This window comes from Taeniopygia guttata, chromosome 15 (assembly GCF_048771995.1).
Source record: "Taeniopygia guttata chromosome 15, bTaeGut7.mat, whole genome shotgun sequence".
Lineage (NCBI taxonomy): Eukaryota > Metazoa > Chordata > Aves > Passeriformes > Estrildidae > Taeniopygia > Taeniopygia guttata.
Genome location: NC_133040.1, coordinates 12131666 through 12155307, shown reverse-complemented (window position 1 = coordinate 12155307; position 23642 = coordinate 12131666). Strand labels below are relative to the sequence as shown.

The 23642-nt window shown below is 51.1% G+C and overlaps 1 protein-coding gene across 1 annotated transcript in view; it reads left to right on the top strand.

The window, feature by feature from the left end:
• Window positions 1-22219: 22219 nt before the first annotated feature.
• NCOR2 (nuclear receptor corepressor 2) overlaps window positions 22220-23642 on the top strand; it is a 226638-nt gene continuing 225215 nt past the window's right edge. Inside the window, exon 1 of the mRNA XM_072936200.1 lies at window positions 22220-22519. The gene's annotated coding sequence lies outside the window, so the exon portion shown is untranslated. The remainder of the gene's footprint in view (window positions 22520-23642) is intronic.

The window sequence follows — 23642 nt, the reverse complement described above, 5'->3', positions numbered from 1 at the left end:
TGACATTAATTCATTGCCAAATTGTTAACAGAATCAGGGACTCTGGTTTTAACTGGAGGATATTCTCCTGATAAATGTCATGGCTTTCCTTGAGCACAAGCCCAGGGAAGGGTAAAGAGCCAAAGCCCATGGCTTGCAGCACTGAGTGTCTCATCACTCATGTCCAGTTTCCACAGAGAAATCTTTCCTTGGAGCCCAAGGCAGGCTGGGGCTCTGCAGGGATTCCTGCCCGGCCAATATCACTGCCCTGGGGGCAACCTAGGCCAGTGAAGGTGCTCCTGGACCCCCACCTTGCTCACAGCAATATCCACAGAGGTGTAAAAAGCACTTGGCACATAAAGCCCCTGCTGCAGCTGCAGAGTGGCTGTGGGAATGGCCAGGATGCTGGGGACACTGCTAATCCTGGCACAGAGGAGCTGCCCTGAGTGCAGGGGGAGTGTGAAGGCTTTAGCAGGAGAATAAATCGCAGTGAGGTGCGTGTGAAGAGCAGCTATTGGATTTTGTGCCGGGATGATTAAATTTTCATGCCTTTTGCGTAGGGCTGGCTTAAAAAAAAAGTGTTCCATAACCCAGGGAAGGGGTGCAGGGAGGGGAGAGGTGTCACACTGCACTGCCAAGCCTTAACCTCAGGGATTTCCCTTTGTCTGCCAGGGGAGCTGGGCTGGGGTTAAGCTCTGCCAGGGCTGGGGCACCAGCACCGTGGTTTGGAATTGGGATGCACAATGAGCTCTATTGTAAACGCAGGTGAACCCAATGGGAAGAAATGACCATGTCTGATTCAATTCAGAAGGCTGAATTATTTCTTTATTATAACCATGCTAAAATACATTAATATACTATATAAAAGGAGGATATTAAAACTCTATACTGCTTTCTCAGACTTTATCCCTAACCCTCACACAACTCGTGCCCCTCTCTGAGTCCAGCCCCAGTGGGTTGGATTGGCCACCAGGCTCAAACAATCCTCACCAGAATCTAATCAAGAACTCACTCCAGGTAAACAATTCTCCAAACACATTCCACACGGGAAAAACAAGGAGCAGAAATAGAAATTGTTTTCTCTTTCATTTCTCTCTGTGCACCTCTATGAAAAATCCTGAGAGGGAGAGAAATGTGCTTGCCACATAGCTCAGCCACAGTAAGCAGCCAGCCTGCACAAGTGGTGGGGAAGCATTTCACACCATCAAACAAGAAAATGTAAAGAAAATGCTCCCCCGAGCTGGTGTGCAGCCTGGCAGTGGGAAGGGGCAGAATCCCAGCTGCTGACCCTCGCAGCCCCATCCCGGTGACCCCGAAAGGCACCACCAACACTGTAGCCCACAGTGACTTGAGCGTTCTCCTCTGCATTTCGCACTGTGCTGAGCTCTGCTGTCTCTCCTTCCAGCGGTGACTGCATTTCAGGAAGCTAATGAAGTGCTGATTTTCCTTAATTGGTCTCTCGAATTTGCTGATCACTCATAAAGATCTCAGGTTAAAGAGAAAGCCGGTGCCTGTTATTATTGGTGCTATTTTCCATGGCCGGGGCAGGCAGGGAGGAAGGTTTCGGAGCATGAGCTGCATTTTCTGAGCTCATTTGTGATTTACTGTCCCCGGGTGCTCACCGGGACAGCGCAGAGTCCTTCAGCTGGCGAGACAAACACACAGGGTCAGACTGATTTGTGGAGGTGCCTTGATTTTTAAGTGGGTTTCCCGTGGCTCAGCCTCAGCACGGCCCTGATAAACCACAGGAGAAGGCAGGGGGTGAAATCCCAGCCCCGATAAACCACGGGAGAAGGCAAGGGGTGAAATCCCAGCCCCGATAAACCACGGGAGAAGGCAGGAGGTGAAATCCCAGCCCCGATAAACCACGGGAGAAGGCAAGGGGTGAAATCCCAGCCCCGATAAACCACGGGGGAAGGCAGGGGGTGAAATCCCAGCCCCGATAAACCACGGGGGAAGGCAAGGGGGGGAATCCCAGCCCCGATAAACCACGGGAGAAGGCAAGGGAGGGAATCCCAGCCCTGATAAACCACGGGAGAAGGCAGGGGGTGAAATCCCAGCCCCGATAAACCACGGGAGAAGGCAGGGGGTGAAATCCCAGCCCTGATAAACCACGGGAGTAGGCAGGGGTGAAATCCCAGCCCTGGGACACCGGGCTGGTGCTGGGCTGTGGGTAGGGAACCCATACATGAGCTGGAGCTGCCAGGGCATGGATGCATGGGGAAACTCGGAAGGGATGGATCCCACGGGAAAACAGCCCCGGCACAAGCCCTGCAGGGCAGCAGGGAGCTGCCTCTGTCCTCTGGGAGGATGTGCCTGCGTTTGAGGGTGACTCTGGGTGTTTGAGGGTGACACTGGGTGGTTGAGGGTGACATTTTAAGGGTGACACTGGATGTTTAGGGGTAATATTCCAAGGGTGACACTGGATGTTTAAGGGTGACATTTTAAGGGTGACACTACATGTCTAAGGTGACACTGGGTGTTTAACGGTGACATTTCAAGGGTGACACTGGGTGCCTAAGGTGACACTGGGTGTCACTAAGCTCCCAGCCCAGCTCCTTGTACGAGCAGTCCCTTCCCATTCACCGAGGACAAGGGTGCCGTGGCACTGCTGCCATGCGGCTCCAAACACAGGCCCTGCTCCACGGTGCCACCGTGCCTGGGGCCATGTGCTGCCACCAGCCTGCTTGGCAGCAGCAGGAAGGTGTTCAGAGCCTCCCCCGAGCCCAGGGCTGCCCTGTACAGGTCGCTGCGGGGGGCTGAGCAGGGTGGCAGCCCTTCACTGCTGCCCAGTAGTGCAGGAGAAGGCCTCTCAGTGGCACAGGGACAGCGGGAGTGGCACTGCAGCACTCCCAGTTTCTGCTGCATCAGAGAGGGGAGAACCTGCCCTGCCCTCCCCAGCTGCTGTCCCTGGCCTGTCACTTTGTCCCAGGCCGCTCCTGTTGTCCCCAGGGCACAGAGTTTGTTTGGGGTAGGATGGCAGTGCGTCATTACCATAGGGATTGTTTCAAAGCAGGGGTGAGGTCACATCCACAGCCAACATCTGGGCTTTGAAAGAGGTCTGTGTGCCTGGTGGTGCAGGGTTGGGTGGGGAAAACCACACAGTTTAACCAGCAGGGAGTGGGGATGTGATCCTCCCCCAGCTCAGCTGGGTAACAGCATCTCTGGGGAAGGGCAGTGGTCAGGAGCGGGTCCTTGCAGTGCTGAGCTCCATGAGAAAACGAGTTCATGCCACCACCACGGGGCGGCCCAGCTGGCCGAGGAAAGAAATCCGAGTCCCACATTTCATTCACGGTAACTGCCCATCCTGGGAAGTGAGTTTTGGGAGGAATCTGGTGCTAGTGTGAGCATGGAGGAGCCCTGTGGGCTGGATACCAGGCAGCTGGAGCCCAGCCCAAGGCACAGCTGTGGGGAGTTAAGTTACTCGGCTTCCAAAATTACATTTTTCTGTGGTTCCCTCATTTGAATGAGGAATAATGTAGATATTGTGAGCAGAGCTTGTCTGGGAGCTCTTGGAAAACCAAACCTATGGCGAGTGCACTTATTCTGCTGTGGCACTTTACTGGGTGGCAGTGGCACGGTGGGCACGGCAGGCAGGAGGGCACCCCAGCTGCATGCCAGCCTTGGGTGAAGGCAGGAATTCAGCTGGGAGTGGAGTCTGGGATCAGAAAGCCAACTTCAAACACAGAGCCAAAACCAGAGCAAACCCCCAGAATGTCCCCTGGGGGTGTCTGCGATGTTTTGGTAGGAACAGAAGTGTGGGAATATGCAGTGCCAGGGGTGGTGCAACTGCAGAGGTGCTGCAGGCTGCAGTGGAAAACACCCTGCACACACAGCCAGGGGAAACAAGCCACGATGTGGCAGGGGAGCCTCTGTGCAGGTACTGTCACCCTGCATGAAGAGGAGATGCTTTCATGGTGCTGGGAGGGCACCAGCGGCTGCAGGGCTGTTGGCTCAGAACAAAATGATTTTGAAGGTGGATTTATAGAGTTAATCCCCAAACTCCTGGTGGTACATGCAGAGCCCAGCTCCATCTGTCAGGCTGCCAGCCCCTGGGGCCATCCGGGACAGGTTCCTCTGCACAAAGCAGCCAGGCTGTGCTGAGCCTGCAGAACCCAGCTAACAGGACCTTCAGCATTTCTGTCATTCCAGAGATGCCTGCAAGGTTTCAGCCAGACCAAGGCAGCCTTGTCGGGGAAACCAGCACACAAATACTTCTCATTCCAGGCCACAACCCAGGCTTATTTTAACCATTCCATGCCCATTTTTTCCTCATCAGTGCAGAGCCTGTGGTGCACTCAGTGGCACCGAGCTGGGGGCTGTCCCCATCCTGCTGCTGGTCATCTTTGTGGTTTGTTTCCACCTTCAAGGATTGGTTCTGCCTTTTGAATGAGGAGGAAACCCACATGTGGACACGAGTGGGTGCCTTCCCCATCACTTTGGGGAGTGCCTGGAGGCCACAAGAACCAGGGACGTGTCTGCACAGCTCAGGGTGCTGGGGCAAAACTCTGGTGATCATCTGGAGCTGGACATGGGGTGAAGGCTGAGCTTCCAAACCCAGCAATCCCTTCTGCCACCTCCTGCATTCCCAGCCACTTCTCCTTTCACAGTGTGTTCCTGTCCTGCCTGGGGACCCGGCTGCTCCCCTGGGTGCAGTTCCTGTGTTCCCCAAATATCTGTGCTTTACCCTGGGCTGTAGCAAATACAGGCCCTTGGTGATAAGGGATCACCAGCTGATGGATTATTCTGAGCTCAGTTTTGCCTGGACCAACCTCCTGGCTGTGCCCAGACTGGCATGAAGAGGGCAAGGCAGGGGCACTGAGGGTGGATGTAGATGCTCCAGGGAACCATGGCTCTTGAAAGCAAACACAACAGCATAAATGTCCACCACAGGCACAGAGCTGTGAGGCGAGGAGGAGGCTCTGGTTCCTATGCAGAGTGAGTGCTACCACTTCAAAATTAAATGCAGTTGCCATAGAAATATTAATTGGGAACAAAATCTGAAGATGACACTTAAGCAGAAGATGGAGCGTTACGGAGGGATGAGGACAGCGATGAAAATAGAACAGTTAAAAGGAGAATTCTTCAAAGGAAGTATCATGTAGGTGAATATTTAATGCACAATCAGCAGGCGGCCACGTCAGTGGTGCTGTTAATGCTGTAGGGCAGAGGATGGGAAGGGCTTGCTGGACAGAGCACAGAGGGGGAGGCTGAGGATGGACCCTGCAGGATTCTGCTCTTGGTGCAGCAGGACTGGATTCAGGGTCTGGTACCAGCCCCAGCCTCGTGCTGCTCTGCTGCTCGCTGGCTGGTTTGAAATCCACCCAGGAGCCAAAAGGCAGCGAGGCACATGATGGACAAGTCCTGCAGTATGGAGTCTCTGCCCTGGGGCAGCAACTGCAGGAGGTTCCCAGGCAGTGCATGGCTGGGTCTGAGCCTCCTCCTCCTCCTCCTCCTCCTCCTCCTCCTCCTCCTCCTCCTCCTGGGAAGGTTTGCATGGAGAGCAGGGAAAGCTCCAGCCCTGCAGACAATGCAGGGGAACCGGCTCTTCCAAAGAAGCTCCCAAACCATTGCTCAGCCTGGGCTGTTTGGGAATGTGGCAGGAACAGCCATGAGCAGAGAGGTGTTCTGAGGTGAGGCAGCCTGATACAAGGCAGAGTGGGGACAAAGTGTCCCACTGAGCAGAAGTCCTGCTGGCACTCTTCTACAAGGGTTCCCAGAGCTCCCCAGGGAGGGGTGACTGCTGGCCACCTCTTCTTGCAGCAGTAGTGGCACCAGTGGGAGAGAAGAGAAGAGAAGGACATTGCTACAGAAAAATCCTGATTTAAATTTTTTTTTTGCATTTAAAAAAAATTTTTAAAAGGTAGATTATAGTAACAACCAGCTCTTCTTTCAGGCAGCCCAGTGAGAGGAGAGTAGCTCCATTCTGCCACCCCACCCTCACATCCCTTTTCCCCACTCTGCTTTGTGTCCTGGGAGCTGTGCTGTGGGATCTGCCTTCAGGCAGGGATGGAGATGAGGATGGAAATGGAGCATCTCTCACAGGAAGGACCAGAGCGGGGTCAGTGATGGCACAGCAGTGTGCTGGGGCAGCAGGGCAGGGACCCAGCATGGGCTGCAGCTCTCCTGCCCCTCCCTGGGGGCAGGCAGCCAGAGGGGACGGGGTGACTGCCACCTGGCAGGGTGCAGCCCTCTCTGCTGATCCCTCTGCTCACAGAGGGAAGATTACAGCAAAGTCGTACTTTTCCCATGAACCACCTCCCACTGTGTTATGCTCTGAAGTTAATTGCAAATGAGGAGATGGAAATAGCTTATTTTGACTTTCCTTAAACAGTACTTCAGTGAATTTTTTTCCTTATTTTTTTTTTTCTGTCTCGAGAGGCAGTCCTGTGTCTATTGGAAAATAGCAATTATTTCTGTAATTCCCTAGAATTAGTAGAATTAGTTGAATGGGTAATATTTGAAGTGAAATGCTGATTAGAAATACACTTGATGTGGAAGCACCACGAGCACCGTGGTGGGGCTTTGGGGGCTCCTCCTCCATCCCAGGGCATTACAAAGCTCAACTCAGGTTTCTTGGGGAATAATCAAAGATGTCTCAGTCATGGCCACCAAAGATGCTGCAACTCCTCTCCTCTGAGGGCAGGCTGGGAGAGTTGGGGTTGTTCAGCCTGGAGAAGATTTTGTGGAGAACTTAAAGGCCCTTCCAGTGTGGCAGGCACATTCTGCTCTCTCTCAGGATTTTTCATAGAGGAGCACAGAGAGAAGAAAGAGAAAACAATTTCTAATTTCTGCTCCTTGTTTTCCCATGTCGAATATGTGTGGAGAATTGTTTCCCTGGGGTGTTGCTTGGTTGGATTCTGGTGAGGATTGTTTGAGCCTGATGGCCAATCCAACCCACTGGGGCTGGACTCAGAGAGGGGCACGAGTTGGGAGTGAGTTAGATATGGGAGTTAGAAAAAGTAGATTTGTAGTTTTAGTATCTCAGGCCATGGACGTGCCAGGGGCTCTGCAGCTCTGGCTGAGATACCACAGCTGGTGAGGGGCTCACCCTCTGGCTTCCCAAAAATAGGACTAAAACCACCTCAGTCACTTTTCTTAGCTGGAATTAGGTTGGCATGGTCCATCCTGGGCACGTCCTGCAGCACGCAGGGCACAGTGCAGGTCTTGGGAGACTTGGTTCTGCTAAAGATTTGGGGTTCATGATACTTCATAAAAAAAAAATTAAAAATTATCCTGTGGTATTTTTAATAACCTGCTGGTTTAACTCAATTATGAGACCATAATTAACTTCCTGAGATGAAGCAGGAGATAAACCTTTGATTTTTTTTTTTTCTCTTGAAGGCTGCAGCAGATAGATTTTGAACTTTGTATTCAATTACTTAAAGGAGAAAAAAATTAACAGGTTTCTGATGAGAAAAGCATACTACCTCCTTCATAAAGAGAGATTTATTAAGGATAGTGAACGAGTGTACCTCAGGGCTCAATCATCTACTGTTTTTTTTTTTTCAAGGGGTGATTCAATTACTTTAAGATGTGTTGCCTAAAAGAACAAACCAGGCTCTGTTACTTGGCAAATTAATCAAGTTCCTTTAGTGGTTTCTCTGGGTTAATAATTTCATTTAGGCAGCCTTCTGTTTCGTGGTTTCATCCCCACCACCAAGAAAACTCTCAGTCAAGAGGGAGGGGGAGAAGAAAGTGCTATTTGCTCTCTGTTCCAGGCAGCAAACGCCACTGAGACAGGAAAAGTTTTCCCAAAATCAGCTCTCTCAGAGGTGCCTGTGAAAGCAGCAACTGGTTGGAAGAGATTTAAAAAAAAAAAAAAAAAAGTGTTAAGGCTAATATTTTCACTGTGCAAAAAGGCCATTTGGATTTGTTGTCATCTGTGAAGGGCTGTGGATTTTATTTGTAATTACTGCGAATGACGTTCTCTGGCTAGCACGAGCCAATCCTGAAAATGTCACCGATTTTTAACACGTTTGTCTCTTTGAATATTCATAGCTCTGCTGTTTGATACAGATGGAGAAAGTGCCACAAGGGAAAGGAGGAGTTTGCCCTGCCCTGGTCTGGGCAGGGCATCCTTGCACCGCCAGCCACCACTCCCATGAAAAAAAACATCAGCCAGAATTTCTGGAGTTCTCACAGAGTGACTTGGCTTGGAAGGGACCTAAAAGATTTTCTGTTTCCAACAGCAGCATTTCTCCTAGCACAGGTTGTCTCAGTGGAAAGTTAACAGCTCCCACTGCCTCTGCCTGGAGGGTGGAGGATGGAGATGCTCAGCAAACACAGCTCCCCTGGCACATCTGGGCTGTCCCTGGCTGGCTGCTCCCAAATCCCATCAGGGAGACTTTAGGGAAAAGCTTTAGGGCTACTTTTTTGCACCATAAAACATCTCTATGAAGGGCATGCACAATCCTGTTTTATTTTCCCATTGGTTGGTTATAAACAGAAAAAAAACCTTTGAACTGGCCTGGGCTGTATCCACTTAAAACATGGCTCTTTAGATGGCAAATTCTGCATCCAGCATTTTGGTTGAGGGGAGCAGTGCTCACTGTGACTTTTCTGACTAAAACCATGACTCCTGCCAGCACCCAGGGCTGCTGAGGGCTTAGACATCACCCTGCTCTGGCAGAGACCAAAAATCACCTGCAAAGTGGGGGAAACAGGGAGTCCCATGGGCAGCAGGAGCCCAGTCCTGTTAGCCCTAATTGATTTGTTGAAAAAATATGGATATTGATCTAGTACCCATATCCAACTGTGAGGGATAAAAAATCTCTAACAGTTTAAAGTCAGAAAGTGTGTGTTTATTGTGTGTGGGATCGCTCCCAAATACACACCGCAGCTTCCAGGTGGTTACAGAGTCTTTTTATCCATACAAGTATTGAATACACAAAATAAAAATGCATATTCATCATTTTGTACATCCCATTCCTCACTTTGTATGCTAATCACTTCAAAATCTATTCAGCATGAAGTTTGTTCCTTGAAATGGGTCGGTGTCCCTTTCATGGGGAGGGGTCCCAAAATGAGGAAGTCAATGAAGTCTTCCTCGTTCTGACCTTTCCACCAATGCAAATATGACAAATGAACTCTTGGTAGAACTCCCATTCCTTGTCTTCAGTTGGTTTCAGAACAGAGGAGGCCACAATTGTCTCATGATCCTAAAAGCTCTTTGTCAGTTTATATTCTTCATTATAAACCCAGCTAACTAAACATTATGCTGACAAGCAATCAATTAGTTAACTACTAACTCCTAATTTCATCAAGGCCTACTCATTTATTATTAATATTATTTTAATCAACTCTAGTAAGGCTTATTTCTAACTATCTTAGCTCCTCTAAAATCTCTAAATTCCTTAAAGTTTACATTTGATAATGAGGAGCTCATCAGGAACCGGGGGGGCCGTGCTTCCCTCCCACTTACACAGCAGGGACATGGATGTTCTCCCAGCTTTTCCTCTGGGCAGCACTCTGGCCATGATCAAGTTAATGGAGGGAGCAGAGCAGTTCCCAGCAAAGGAGGTCATCTGTTTCCTTTCAAGGGATTTGGCTCCGGTTTCATCATTTCATCATCCGCAAGAACAGTGGGGCCCTTTTATCAGGAAGGCTTTCGGGGAGGGGGCATGGCAGCCTGCTCTCTCCCTCGTGTGAGAATTCATTTTAGACCCTCCCATACAACCTGTGCTCTGTTTTAGGGCTTGGGAAAGTGCTCCAGCGGGGCAGAGCAGAGCTTGGGGACACACTGGGGCCGTTCTCACCCCGATCCTCAGAACCCAGCAACTGTGCGGGCACCAGCCACGCTGGGCACCTCACCACTTGTCCAGTGCCATGGGGATGGCCAAACTGTGTTTTCCCCCCTTTATTTTCCTTGTAATTGCTTTTTTTGAGGCCACAGCACCCAGTGCTACTCTTAGCCTCCGCCTCCAAAAGGCATTTTTGGATGGGGATGGGAGTGTCGGCGCTGAGGTGGGGTGGGTATTTTTAGAGCAGCTGGCAGACTCTGCAGAGCAATTATGCTCCAGGTTCCCAAATAGCCCTGAGCTCTGAAAACTGGCTGAAAAACCCCCTGGTCCATTTGTCCAGGGCTGGTGTGGGTCAGGAGCTTTGCAGGCAAAGCTGAAATGTTGGAATTAGGCACAGCTGGAGCTCCAGTCAGGCCAGAGCAGCCCCTCACCCAAGCCTGAGCACATGGGAAAGGGAATGGCTCACAGATGTTGTACAAAGCCCACCTCTGGGGGAAAAAAAATATAAAAAAATATCTGATCTTATCTTTAGGACTGCAGGCTTAGCTTTCCCTTCTTCCCAACCTCCACACCGACAGCAGGGTCTTGGTGCTGCTCGTGGAGCATCCTTGGATAGGGAACTTCTGTCGTGCCTGGGTAATGGTGGCTTTTTGTGCAAACAATTCTCAGGTTTTTTTAATGCCTTCACACTTAAATTTAATGTGCTCATCCCAGTGTGCCAGCAGCTGCTTTCATGCCAAGAAAAATTGGTACATTTTGAAGGTGTTGGATGCTCCTTTGCTGGGGACACTCTGAGGTGCTTGTGGGTGACAGAGCTCCCGTTCTTTTTGAGGACAGTAATTCCCCCTTGCTGTCCTCTGGATGGAGGCACAAGACAGCAGTCACAAGTTTTCTGTCATCCCTTTTTGGCAGCTCTCCAGCAGCATCGCTGCAAACTGAACCTGTGATTCCCAGCAGACAGCCCTGATCCCTGCAGCGCCCAGGAGGGTTTTTCATCCTGCACAGGAGGAAATCTCAGGCACAAGGTGTCTGCAGGGGGCTGGGGCAGGGCAGGGACACATTAAATCCCACGGCATTATTCATCCCTAGCTCTATCTCTTCTCCCTCCAGTTTCCTACAAGAGCTGATTTTCCCACTTGAGGAAGGGAAGCAAAGTTCCTGCTTTAATTATCACCGTCCTTGTCCTCCCAGCAGAGGATTCCTGAATCAGGGATGGCACCACACCAACACTTGGCTCCTCCTCTTCCCCTCTTTAATCCCTTTTTGGAACTCTGGCTGCCCATTGCTGCCCTCTCCCCATCCAGAACACGCCATGGCACTGCCCGTGGAGCTCTTTGCTCCAAGGTTTTTAGGCCATCCAGGAGGACTGAGTGTCCCACCACTGCCTCGTTCTCCCTTGGCTCTGCTCTGCCTGCCAGGCTCTGGTTCCTGCAGTCTGCTGGAGGATTTATTGCTGGGGAAATGCAGAGCTCTGACTTATGAAAGTAGGACATTCGCTTGGCAGCTTGAGAAATAATGGGAAATCCATTTAATTATTCCTCAGAAATGCTCAGATTGTGCAGATGCCGAACTTAGGTTTAATATAATTTAGATAATTCATGTCTACAAACATGTCTGGGACTGAATGCGATGTTCAAGCCATGGATCTGAGCCTGTGGTTTTTCTCCTTGATCTCAACTGGAGCTTCAAGTATCCTCCAAGAGCAGGCTCATACCCCTATGGGCACATCCAAACCCCTCAGTTCAGGTCTGGAATGCTGAGGAAGAGGTTTTTCTCTGGTCTGTAAGAGTTTATCACAAGGATGCTGTGGGCAGCTGGGCACTCGGGTCCTGTGCTGGGGCACAATGCCAGCCTCAGTGCTGGCATTGATTGTGCCTAATGAAACAGGGTAGAAAAGGGAAAAAAAGCCCACATATTGCTGGTAATAGCAGTGCTCTGGGGTTAAAATGAGCCCCTTCTTTCATGGGAAATCTCCCTTTCCTCCCTGGCATTTGGGAACAGCCAGGCCACCCTGCCCAGGCTAGCTCTGCAGCCCAGCTGAGCCCAAATCCTTCTCCTGGGAAGATGTTCAGGATCCCTTAAAGAGGTGAGAATCTCCCTGGCATGGTAAATGTGGGCAGTTGTCAAGTACTAAATGGCTCAGCTATTGCCTTGCTTTTCTCCACTCCCACCTGGGCTCTTTCCTCCCTCAGCCCAGCTTGTTCTTCCTTCCCCTGGTGCACCTGAAATGCCTCCTAACACTCTTGCCATGGCTTTTCAGCCCAAAATATCAGAGGCTGGGATGGTACTCACTGATGAACACCTTGGCTGGGGATGCTGGAGGAGCCAGGGTGAGAAACACCCGGCAAAACCCCCAGTCCCCATCCATCCAGGCTGTGAATCATCCCCTCGTTTTTAACTTGTGGTGGAAAAACTTCTCCTCTGACCCGAGCTTCCAAAGAAAGGCTCAGCAGTCTCTGCTGTTCGGTCTCAAGGCAGTTTATTGCAAGTTATCTAAAAGATTTTCTCCTTGGGCTGCTGTGGTTTGCTCACAGCTCAGGCAGAGGCACACACACACCCTGACATCCTCTCTGACTCCCGACTGCTTCTTCTCTCCCCCTCTGCCCAGGGCTGCTGCTGTCTTTTATATGGGACATTACGTGTTACATGGGTACAGTTTTTCCCCAATGCCTATTACCTATATTAAATGGTGCTTTTCTATCTTTTATATGGTACATTACGTGTTACATGGGTACAGTTTTTCCCAATACCTATTACCTATATTAAATGGTGCTTTTCTATCTTTTATATGGTACATTACGTGTTACATGGGTACAGTTTTTCCCCAATGCCCATTACCTATATTAATTGGTGCTTTTCTACTCTAAACCAATCTTGGAGTGCCAACATCACCAAGAACATGGAGGTGAGGAAGAAGAAAGAGGGAGGACAGGGCAGGCCCAAATCCCTCCATCTTAAACCTCTGACCCCCATGTACAAAACCAAAACCCCCCTGTACAGCACTCAAAAATTCTTCCCTCTACTTTGTGACTACTTCTACTATAATAACTAAACTTTTGTGACTTCTTGTTCTTCCTGCAAGGTTGGTAAATCATTCCATGGCTCAAACCCAAAATCACAGCTGTTTCCAGCTGCCTGCCAGGGTCTCAAATGCTTCTGACCTGGGCCTGGAACATCCAAAAATGTCTGAGGGACATTTTGAGTTCTGAGAACTTTGCAGAGCCATGCAGCAGCAGCAGCAGCAGCAGTGAGGTAACCATGAGTGACACACATCAGTGCTGAGTAATTAGACTGAGCACACACACACACACACACACACACACACACACAGGCACAGCAGTACTGATTTCTGCATTAGCATGATAATGAATGTTCTCACTAGAAGCCTGTAATTATGTTTCCTCTTTCTTTCCCCTCCCCCTGAAAGTATAATTAATTATGAATAGAGCCAGAGTTTGACACTAACGCATATTTTTTTTTTTTTAATCCCTTTTGGTTCTATTTCTGCCCTATTAAAAATTTATGAAGGAGCCAGAGGTAAAGTCATTTTCCCAGACAGTTACTCCTATAAATTCAATGGGAATAATATTAAAAAAAAAAAAGTAATAACAGAAGGTAGGAGGGGACTTTGCAGAGGGTTTTCTCCCCTCTTTAGGCCATCACCCAAGCAAGATGCTGCATTTGCCTGTTGAAAGCCACAGTCCATCCACACCATTGCAATCTGGGGGAAGTGGCAGTGGGCATGGATGTGCCTGTGGGTACCACGAGGTGACAAACAGCCCCCAGAGGTGCCAACCCTGCAGATCTCCTCCCTGAAGCTGCTGCAGCCATGAAGGATGGAGGTCAGAACAGGGTGCTGATGTGCTCTGAGAAGAAAAACACTTTATTAGTTGAAAATAGAAGAAAATAACCTGAAAGCACTTTCAATAGCTTGGGAAAGTTATTTAGGAATAGGAGATGCAAAGCCAAAAACTTCCAAGGAGGTGTTTGTACTTTTCAGTTGGCTCACAAAGTTAAACTTTCCTGGGATTCCAAGGCCAGGGTGTCCCAGTTTTTTGGATGCAGGACAAACTTCAGGGTTTGCTCCCACAGCTGTGATGGATGCAGCAGGGCCAGATGTTTCCTCCTCACCTTCATTGTTGGCTCATCCTTTCCCTAGAAAAGCTGTGTGTAATCACACCATCCCCTGGGGACAGAAAGTGAGAAAATGGGTGAAAGCAGCTCAGGGTCTGGGGTGGTTGGTGTAAAGATGTAATGATAGAGACAGGCACTGAGGGTGAGCTGCTCCCAGGATCTCCATCCTTCCAGGCATCCCAGATAAGCCCCTGGCAGTGCCACAGGCTTTGCCCCCTGCTGCTGAAACCTGTTGTGCTTCTTCCTCCTCCTCTGCTGGTTGCCATTCATACCACCAGCCTTCCCCTGCCGTAGGTGTGAACTGTTTTTCTTTTTAAATTGCATTTATTCTAACAAATGTCTCATGCAAACACAATTGCAGGTTTGCTAGAGGGAGATGCTATTTGCAGGCACAAAGGCAGATTTATTCTCCTTCCATTCATTTCAAGCTAAAGTAATAGCTCTAACTACATCTGACTTATAATAAGCACATTCCTGGGAACAAACCTGTACTCTGCATGTATTTCCCTCTTTGTCAGCTCCACCTAGGCACTTTTTCTCCCTCTTTTATATTTTTTTTTTTACAATAACAAAATCAGAGCCTTGTCAGTTGAAAGTTTATATGCCCTATTTATAGCACTCTGCTGTCTCCCAGCTTTTATGTTCCAGCATAAGTAGCTCTTTACCCTCTGCTCACAAGGAGCCAAGCAAGAGCCTGAACAGTCTGGATCTCCATAATAGCTCTTTTATCCTTCCCTGAGGAGGGGAGCATGCCCTGCTCTCCACTGTTTCACTCCAGCCTTGTTGGAGGGGAGCACCCATCCCCACAGGCCAGAGGACTTTGCCCCGTGTGTTTTGATAATTCTTTTTGTCAGCATACCCTCGAACTTGGGGCTGTTTTGCTGTGCACCACCCTGGTTGGCTGTTTGCAGCTGCTGAGCATCCTCTGGATGGGAAGCAGAGGATTTGACACATGAAATTGCCATCTCTTTGATGACTGTCATTAAGAAGAAGAATATGAATGGTTTTCCAGGGGAGATGCAACAGTTATTTCAGTGATTTCTGTAGTTAAGCAGATACTTTAATGCAGTTTGTGTGTTTAAGGAATCTTCATAGGCAAGCATGGAGGTGAGGAAGGAGAAAGAGGGAGGACAGGGCAGGCCCAAATCCCTCCATCTTAAACCCTCTGACCCCCATGTACAAAACCAAAACCCCCCTGTACAGCACTCAAAAATTCTTCCCTCTACTTTGTGACTACTTCTACTATAATATCTAAACTTTTGTGACTTCTTGTTCTTCCTGCAAGGTTGGTAAATCATTCCATGGCTCAAACCCAAAATCACAGCTGTTTCCAGCTGCCTGCCAGGGTCTCAAATGCTTCTGACCTGGGCCTGGAACATCCAAAAATGTCTGAGGGACATTTTGAGTTCTGACACCGTCCCTGCCCGTGGTGCTGGGGCTGGAACTAGACCCTGTGGAGGTCCCTTCCAACCCAAACCATCCTGAGGTTCTGTGCAGGAGCACTCCCACAGCCCTGTCCTGTCTCTCAGCACAAGACACAGTGTCTCCTCTGTTACCCTGTCCTCGTGGCAATCACTGGGACTCAGGCAGGACTCTCCATCTGTTCCAGGCTGGAAGATTGGGATACAAGGGGCTATTGTGCTCTTCTCCCTCCAACTAAGTTTAATCCTGGTGAAGGGGAAAATCTACCTGCTAAAAAACCCTGGGTGAGAGGTCTTGCTTGGATGTTTACAGGGCAAACAACCATTACAACTTCAAATTGCAAAATAATAATAATAAAAAAAGAATGTTTCAGGCAGAAACACAAACAGAGAGCCAGGGCTGTGGGCAAACAGCTCTGCCACAGCTTGGCTCCTCTGCAGGGCTGTGCTTCTGAGGTTCTGTTAAATATAGCTGATGAGCTGTTCTTGAATCGCACCTAATTACATCTCCTCTCCTGCACATCTCAGCTCTTTGGAGCTACAAGGAGCTGGGTGATTGCAGCTTGAGCTCCTCAGGTGGAGCAGACGCTCATTTGTCATCCCCTCTTTGGCTGTCTCCTACTTGGGAGGAGGGAGATGAAAAGTTGAATTCTCTGAGAAGGGGAAAAAGAAAAAAAAAAGAGAAAAAAAAATCCTTTTGAACTCTCGGCTCATTAAGATGTCAAAAGGTTGGATGCCCTGGCAACTGCTTCGTGTCTCTAAGCAGGGCTTGAAATTCCTGCAGTCATCCTGCAGGGAATTCGCAGGCTTGCTGGGCTCCTTGTTCATGGGAAGATGCCCACAGCCCAGCTACAGGATCCTCCTGAAAAGCTGCTCACATCTAAACAAATACAGGTTTTCTAGCTGGGAGCAGCTGCCCCTTGGGCACCTGGGTGTCCAGTCCCATCCTGTGTCACCTCGTTGGCTTCTCTGTGTGCCTCTTCCACCCCTTTCCATCCCCACTGGAAATACCAACTCAGGGCCATGAGGGTCATTCCCGTGGGCTTCACCCAGGAAAAATCCTTGCCTGAAAGGTATTTGGATTTCTTTAGAGACTGACTTGCATGCATCAGTTTGGAGGTGTTTTTTTCAAGATTTTGCCAAATTTCAGCCAGCTGCTCTCCAGCCTCTCCATCCACTTCCCGTCTGGCAAAATTTCTACCTCATTTTTCCTGGCTCCTCCTTGGGCTGTACATCCTACGCCTTTTGTTTGACGCTTCTTCATACCAATGCAGGGCTCTCACTGGAATTTCAGTGACTACAAAAGAGGGAAATATTTTTTTTCCCAGTTCCAGAAAACACCAGATGTCTTAAAATGAAAAACCTCCAGAAACAAAATTTCCCAATTACTACATATTGCCGTATATCCAAAGTGGGGAAGCAGTTTCTCAAGGGTGGCATTGGAGACGTGACAGGGGGATCTGGCTTCGGCTCAGCTCTTTTGGCAAAGAAAACCCTGTTATCCCTGCAAGACCAGAGGCTGGAAGCACTGGGAATCTTCCTTTGGGATCCTGCAGCAGTGAGTTATCCCCTCCCATGGGAGTTACCACTCCAGAGCCACCTCAGTTCCCCTAAAACCACCACGGGAAAAGGGGAAAAGGTGCAGGGGGATGCTGTGGGGTTGGAACACTGGTGCAGGAGTAGCTGAGCCCTTCAGGAGGGGACTGTCCCATGAGGATGGGTGTCAGGGCATTGCCACCTAGCCAGGCAGGCTGGGCAGTGTCCTCCTCTCTGCATCCCCAGCTGAGCAAGAGACAGAGCTGTCACCACAAGTGCACTTCAGATCTCTTCCATGGAGGAGGAAAAGGGCCAACACGACCAAAAATATGCATAAGATCAACTCACTGGTTAGAAGTGGCCTGGCTACCATTTTCAGTCAAAGGGGTTCAGCTTTGCTGTGGGAAGACCTCATCATTTTCTACTCTTTTACTCATAGCCAAAAATATGATGAAACCAGAACTGAATGTTTTTTTATGTCTCATTACAGTAAGGATCATAAATTATTCACCCATGAGTGAATTCAACCACATTTCTTACTCAAAAGGAGCTTCCTTTCCTCTTCAGGGCCTTGGAACTCAGAGCCTCTTGGGCTGGTGGTGGATTTCAGGGCTTTCCCACCTGCTGCTGCCTGAACACATGGGGACATCATTGCTGGCTCCTCTTTGACATCCCCCCAGCCCCTGACCCGAGGCCTTCCATGGTGGGAGCAAACTTCACTCAGGAGAAGGTTTTGGGGCAGGTCTTGGTGGGCAATGGGGATCCCCATCACATTACCCCCAAACCCTGAGCCCTAGTGGCAGATCCTGCTGGAAATGCGTGTCCTAGGACAATGTCAGTCTAATCAGCGCCCTCTTCGTTAGCAGGGTCCTATAATTAGAAGCAGCAGCCAGCCATCTGCTTTTATCTCGCCACATCAGACGGTGCCTCTCGCTGTCCCCTATTACCGGCCGTCATTTGAGATCAGCGTTTCCCTGCACCCCCAACCGCGGCTGATCTCACTTTCATTATTGCTGATGACCCTGGCAGCGCTGGGAGTGCTGCCCAAACCCTCCTCGCCCCTCTCTGCCTGCCCCTCATCCCCTCCCGTGGGGTATTTTTGGGGTTTCGCACTCCTGCCAGTGGACCTTCCCCAAATAAGCCTCTGCCTCATGCCAGGAATGGGCCCTTGGGCTGATGGTAGGAAAGCATTGGGGAAAATATTGCTGCTTTCAAATACTCTGAGGGTTTTCAGCTTGTAAAGTGCTTTCCTAAATTTGCCGTTGCACCCTGCTCCCAGCGGGAATGGCATCTGGCAGGATGTCAAAAAGACTACCTTGCCCACAGCCAGCAGCTGAGGGCTGCAGAGTAGTCAGACCTTGGAGGGAAGAAAGGATAAAACTTCTTTTTATGTATCTTTAAATTCGGTGCCTAGACAAAAGCATAAGACATATAAATGGATTAACAGCCATGGTTTATTAGCGCTCCTTAATTCACTTCACAGGGCTGAGGGAAAAGTTATTAGCAGATGTATGGCCAGTAATAAGCTAATTATAACCCTGTCAGATCAGAGATTTGAAGAGGTGGGTAGTTTTGTGTGTGAGATAACTGTAATTGTCTGTTAAAGATTATGAATTAATATTGATTTAATAAAGCTGTGGCCATTTATTTCTGTGGTAAAAACTAACTTAGTTATTCTGTGAGCTGCCCCATCACCGTGGGAGGCAGCAAGCATCTGCTGGAGGTGTGTATTGGGGAGGCCAAAATGCACGTGGGACTGGTCCTGAGCCTGTGTCCTACCTGTCCCTGTCCCCATCGCTGGCTGTGACAGGGACAGCTTTGTCCCCTGGCTCAGAATCGATGCCTGGTGCCTCTCTTGCCTCTCTGCCCCACGGCAGCTCAGCCCTGGGCTCACCACACACCTGTGGGAGGGGAGAACACGCATTTGCTGCTTCTAGCTGGATTTAAAACCAATCTGCACTTATCTGCGTTTAAAAGCTGATCCCCTCAGGAGGGACACGACCCTTTTGGGGTCCTGTCTGTCCCCTGAGGTGTTGAAATGTCAGGCAGCCCCTGGAGAACCTGGAAGGAGCTGATGGGAGTGTGTCGGTGTGTGAGGTGGGGAGGCAGATGGAGGCTGCTGGCCCTGGCACAGAGTGTCCAAACACAACCCGGGACAGCTGCTCAGGGCCACTCAGCCCAGCATTTGGGAGAGGGGGCCGAGGAAATGGCCAGAGAAAGAGGAGAGGCCAAGCCTCGTGGCCAGGGTCAGGACTGGCTGGGAAAGCAGAATTCGCTGCAATTGCAGTGTGTCAAGGAGCTGATGGGGTCCCTCTCCCACGGTGGGGCTGATGCACACGGTGGGATCAGCTTTGCACCTTGGGGATGAAGGCAGCCTGCTGATGCTTGAATTGTTTCCCAATTTACAGCCACCGTGCAGGATCACTTCAATTTCGCCTCTCTGCATGTAGCTGAGTGCCACTGACTTTAGGATATTTCACATTACATAATTTGTTTCTGTAAACCATTGGCAGCTTGAGGGTGAACACAGAAAAAGGCAGGAGCGAGGAGTGGGTGCAAGACCCCATGACACCAGCTGCATCCTCTGGCTTTGCCTTTCCCCTTTCTCCAGGAAAAAATGCAGAGATCTTTGGTTGATTTTTTTTTTTTTTCCTGAGACAGATCCAATTCCCTAAGGTGAACTCCATCCCTTCTCATTGCCTGAGTCCCACCGAATTCCTCTGATGCCTGGAGCAAGTAAAGGCAGGTCACCAGGGCGGTGGGAAGGTGCTTTGGAGGCAGCTGTGTTGCATCATGCAGGGCAGGGTTGCAAACCTCCTGCTGCCTCCACCCTTTGCCAGACCAATCCCCCAGCCCCTCCCTGAGACCAGCAGGTCCAAGCCCCTCGTCCCTGTGCCGGGATTCGGGGTTGTGGAGGGTAAACCCCTGCCCAAGTTTTCACTCACATTGGTCCTAGCGGGCTGATGCTCCGATAAAGTCAATTACAGGCTGACTGAGGCTAAAGGCTTGCTTCAGATGTAATCACTTTCCCCTGAAGCTTTCTATGGGAGGGTGGTTTCAAAGGGAGGGTGGCTCCTGTTTTGCATCTCACTTCTTTTCCTGGAGGAGTTCAGGTCAACTCAAGCAAGAAAACACCCCGATTTTCTTGCACTTGTACCGGCCATGGGGCAAGTTTAATGTAGACCATCTCAAATATCTGAGGCAGGACTCCAGTTTTCCACTGAGAGCTGAAATCCCCATCTTTGCTGCTGGACGGGCTCGCATTACCATTTTATCTGATGGAATAGCTATCAAGGGCAGCTTCCAAGTGAAACGCTAAGGAAAATCTGTGTAAGCTATCTGCAGCCTGGCAGCACAGACACACCGTGATTGCAGCACAGATACACGGGGATTGCAGCGCCAGCCAGGCTCTGTCTCTGGCTTTAAGGGATTTTCGTGTCCAGCTGCAGCACAGCACCCACGGCAGCGCTCCCTCTGCTCCGGGATGCTCAGCCAGGCTCACCCTGGGCTTGGCTCACCTGAAGCCTCAGCTCCCAGATTTACCTGTGATTTCTCCAGTGCAAGAAGCTTCCAGCTTCCACAATCCGCAGGGAAAAAGCTTGAAAAAAAAAGCATCAAGGCTCCAAAAGGCAGAAATGCACAAGGAAATAATCCCTGGTGTTCTAAGAGCAAGGTCACTGCAAAAACCCCATATTCCCACTGCAACACCAGCCTGCTGATTCCCTTTGGCACCATGGCCTTCTGGACTGCAGGAACAGGCAAAAAATCATCTGTGCTCTGGCAGGGTATTCGGTGATGCTGGAAAGTGCGTTCAGCCCTAAGGGGTTTATTTAAATACATTTGATTCTAATGTTGTTCTAAGGTCACTGGGATATAAAAGCCTGGCTCCTGCAAAATTAAAGCCCCGAGTCTTTTTGCTGTGGTACAGGATTTACCTTTCATTAAGTGAAACGTCACAGATATATTAAAAAATTAATTCAGAAAATGCTAAATGGCTGGAGCAGAGAAGCCCCGCAATGCAACAGGGATAAATCCAGTCCTTTATCTACCAAAACAAACATATTTTCAAGAGAAAGATCTGATCTGCTCCTTTGCTTTCACAAGACACGCAGCCTGTGGATAAACCAAAGACTCGAACCGCACCAAAGGTGCTGCCCTGAGCCAGCAGACACACAGCTGCCACAGGCGCAGGAGGACAACTTTTCCTGCTTTTTCTGCCGTGCCAGGCTCGTGTTTATGCTCACACCGTGGCCTTCCCCCCTGCTTCCATATGGAGCGGGGTGACTTGAGGAGACTGAGCCGGGCCTGGGAAAGTCCCCGTGCCCTGCAGCAGCGCAGCCCTATTGGGGCAAGGAATGGCCTGAGTTCCCTCCCGCTCCCGGGGAGATGCGGGAAAGAGCCGGGAGCTGCGGGAGGGAGGGCAGCCCTGCATGCAGCATCTGCCTGCTGCAGCGGGCTGGGAGTCGTGCAGGTTTTTACAGCTGCCGGAGCGCTGGAGGTTTGCTTTTCCAGCTGTTGGGGTCATGCATCACTCGTGGCAGGGAGAGGCACCCAGCAGTGCGGGGAACAGTGGTGGCTGAGGGGATACGACCTTCCTCGTCCTCCCTGGCAGGATGGAGGGGAAGAAAAAGTGTGAAAAAGCAAGATATTAGTTAAAATCTGTCAGTGACCTGGGTTGCCTCAGTGCTGATTCCTGTGGGCATTTGCTTGTTAAATTGTTCAGATTTTCCTGCAATTATCCCACCCCGAGAAGGTTTTTGATGCAATCGGAATCACAGCCCAGGACTGGGAATGTGCATCGCGGGGTCTTCTCCTGAAACCCCTCACCTTCCTTTTGCGGGAAAACTGAAGTTTCATAACTATATTGCCGTGGAACGCTCGGGACAATTTCTCGGGGCTGAACCTTTGTCATTGAACGAAACGGAGGAAAAATGAGGAAGAGCGGGTAAAATATAAGTCCTCGGGGTGCCCCCACCCCGCAGACGGGTATCCCCGCCAGTCTGCCAAGTGCGGGGCTTTGTCAGGGTTCAGAAAACCAAACAGCGCCCGACCTCCTCCTCCTCCTCCTCCTCCAAAGCGTCCGAAACACCACGGGCACGAGGGGGGATTATCTGCCAGCTCCCACCACAAGCGAGAATCCCCGATTTGCACCTCAAAAACATCATCAATGACACGCAGCGGCAAAGCTGGGAAACACCGGGCAGCACCGAGACACCTGGTGGCACTGATAAACCGCTGGCAGGCGGGCAGCCCGTGGCAGCGGCGGTGGCGGGGATGCAGTGGGGGGGTGAAGCGAGGCACGGGGGTGCAGCGGGTGATGTGGCGTGGCCGCTGTCGCCATCCGCGGCCCCGCGGGTGTCACCGGGCGCTCGGCGCGGCCCCTTTAACGCGCGCGGGCGGCGCGGCCCCGCCCCGGCCCGCCCCGCCCGGCCCGGCCGTGGGGCGGCCTTAGGGACCGAGCGAGGCACCGAGCGCGGCACCGACCGCCGCCTCCCGCCGCGCCGGGGCGGGCAGGGCTGGGCTGGGCTGGGCGCTGCGGAGAGGGGCGGCCCGGCCCCACGGAGGAGCGGGCGGCGCGGCTCGCAGCCCCATGGCTCTGGATTTATAAACACGGCGCAGATGGCGGGGACGCGTCCCCGCTGCCCCGCCGGCCGCTGAACGGGAGCGGCGGCGGCGATGGGGGGCGGCGGCTGCCGGCGGGATTAGGTGAGTGGCGATGGGGGCAGCCCCCGGGGCCGGGCTGGAGGGGCCGCTCCGCTCGCCCGCAGGTGGGGGAAAGGCGGCCGCGTTACGTAAAAATGAAAATGTGCCACGGGAGCTGCTCGCCGGGGAGAAACTTTCTCTTATTATTATTTTTTTTTTTCCTCTCTATCTGTTGGTTTTGCTGTTTTTGGCCTCAAGGGAACGCGCCGCCCGGGAGCGCGGGGGAGCCCCGCACTTGGCAGACTGGCGGGGATGCCCGTCTGCGGGGTGGGGGCACCCCGAGGACTTATATTTTACCCGCTCTTCCTCATTTTTCCTGCGTTTCGTTCAATCCCGCTGTATTTCCCGGGTATTGCCCCCCGCACGCTGGGTTGGGGCTGGGTTAGCAGAGCCGGAGCGGTGAATGAGCATCCGAGGGGGCGGCAGGGCGGCCGCGGCCGTGCCGGGGGTGCGGGGGGCACCGACGGCTGCTGCTCGGGCGGGGTGCTGTTCGCCCTGGAAATGTTTACGGGAGGTTAACTGAGCCGCTGTCTGCAGGCAACAAGTGCACGTTTCTCTGAACCCCAGCTGAGGTCTCCGGAGTGATCGCTTTTTTTTTTTCTTTTTTTTTTGTTTTTTCTCTCTGTTGGTTCTTATAATTTCCTGTTCCCTCTTCTCCCTCTGCCCTTCCTCCTGCTCCCTTGCCCTGCCAATGCACAAAGAGCAGGCTGCAGTGGGTGCAGGCAGCTGCCTGCCATGTGGGCTGCTGCCAACACCACTGAAGCAGCAAAACCTGCAGGACTCGGGCTGGAGCTGCCTGGGCCGTGTTGACCCAACAAAACCCATCCCTGCTTCCAGCGCTTTGAAGCCTCTGGAAGCCCAGCAGGCCTGCAGGCACTGCTGCCTGCATCTGCTCCCTGAACTTTGTGTTTTGGGTCAGCTGAAGAATGTGCGGCAGAGGACAGTGCTGCTGGAGGTGAACTGTGCACTGGATGTTTGCGAACCCCTTGGTTCACAGGCATTTATGGTTTGAACTCTTGCAGTGACCTCTCCCCTCGGTATTCCCGTGAAGCAAAGGTTGGTGCTCTGGGTGCCTGGAAACATCAGGGTTTTGCTGAATCTGGTATTTTTGATGAGTTTGGTGGAT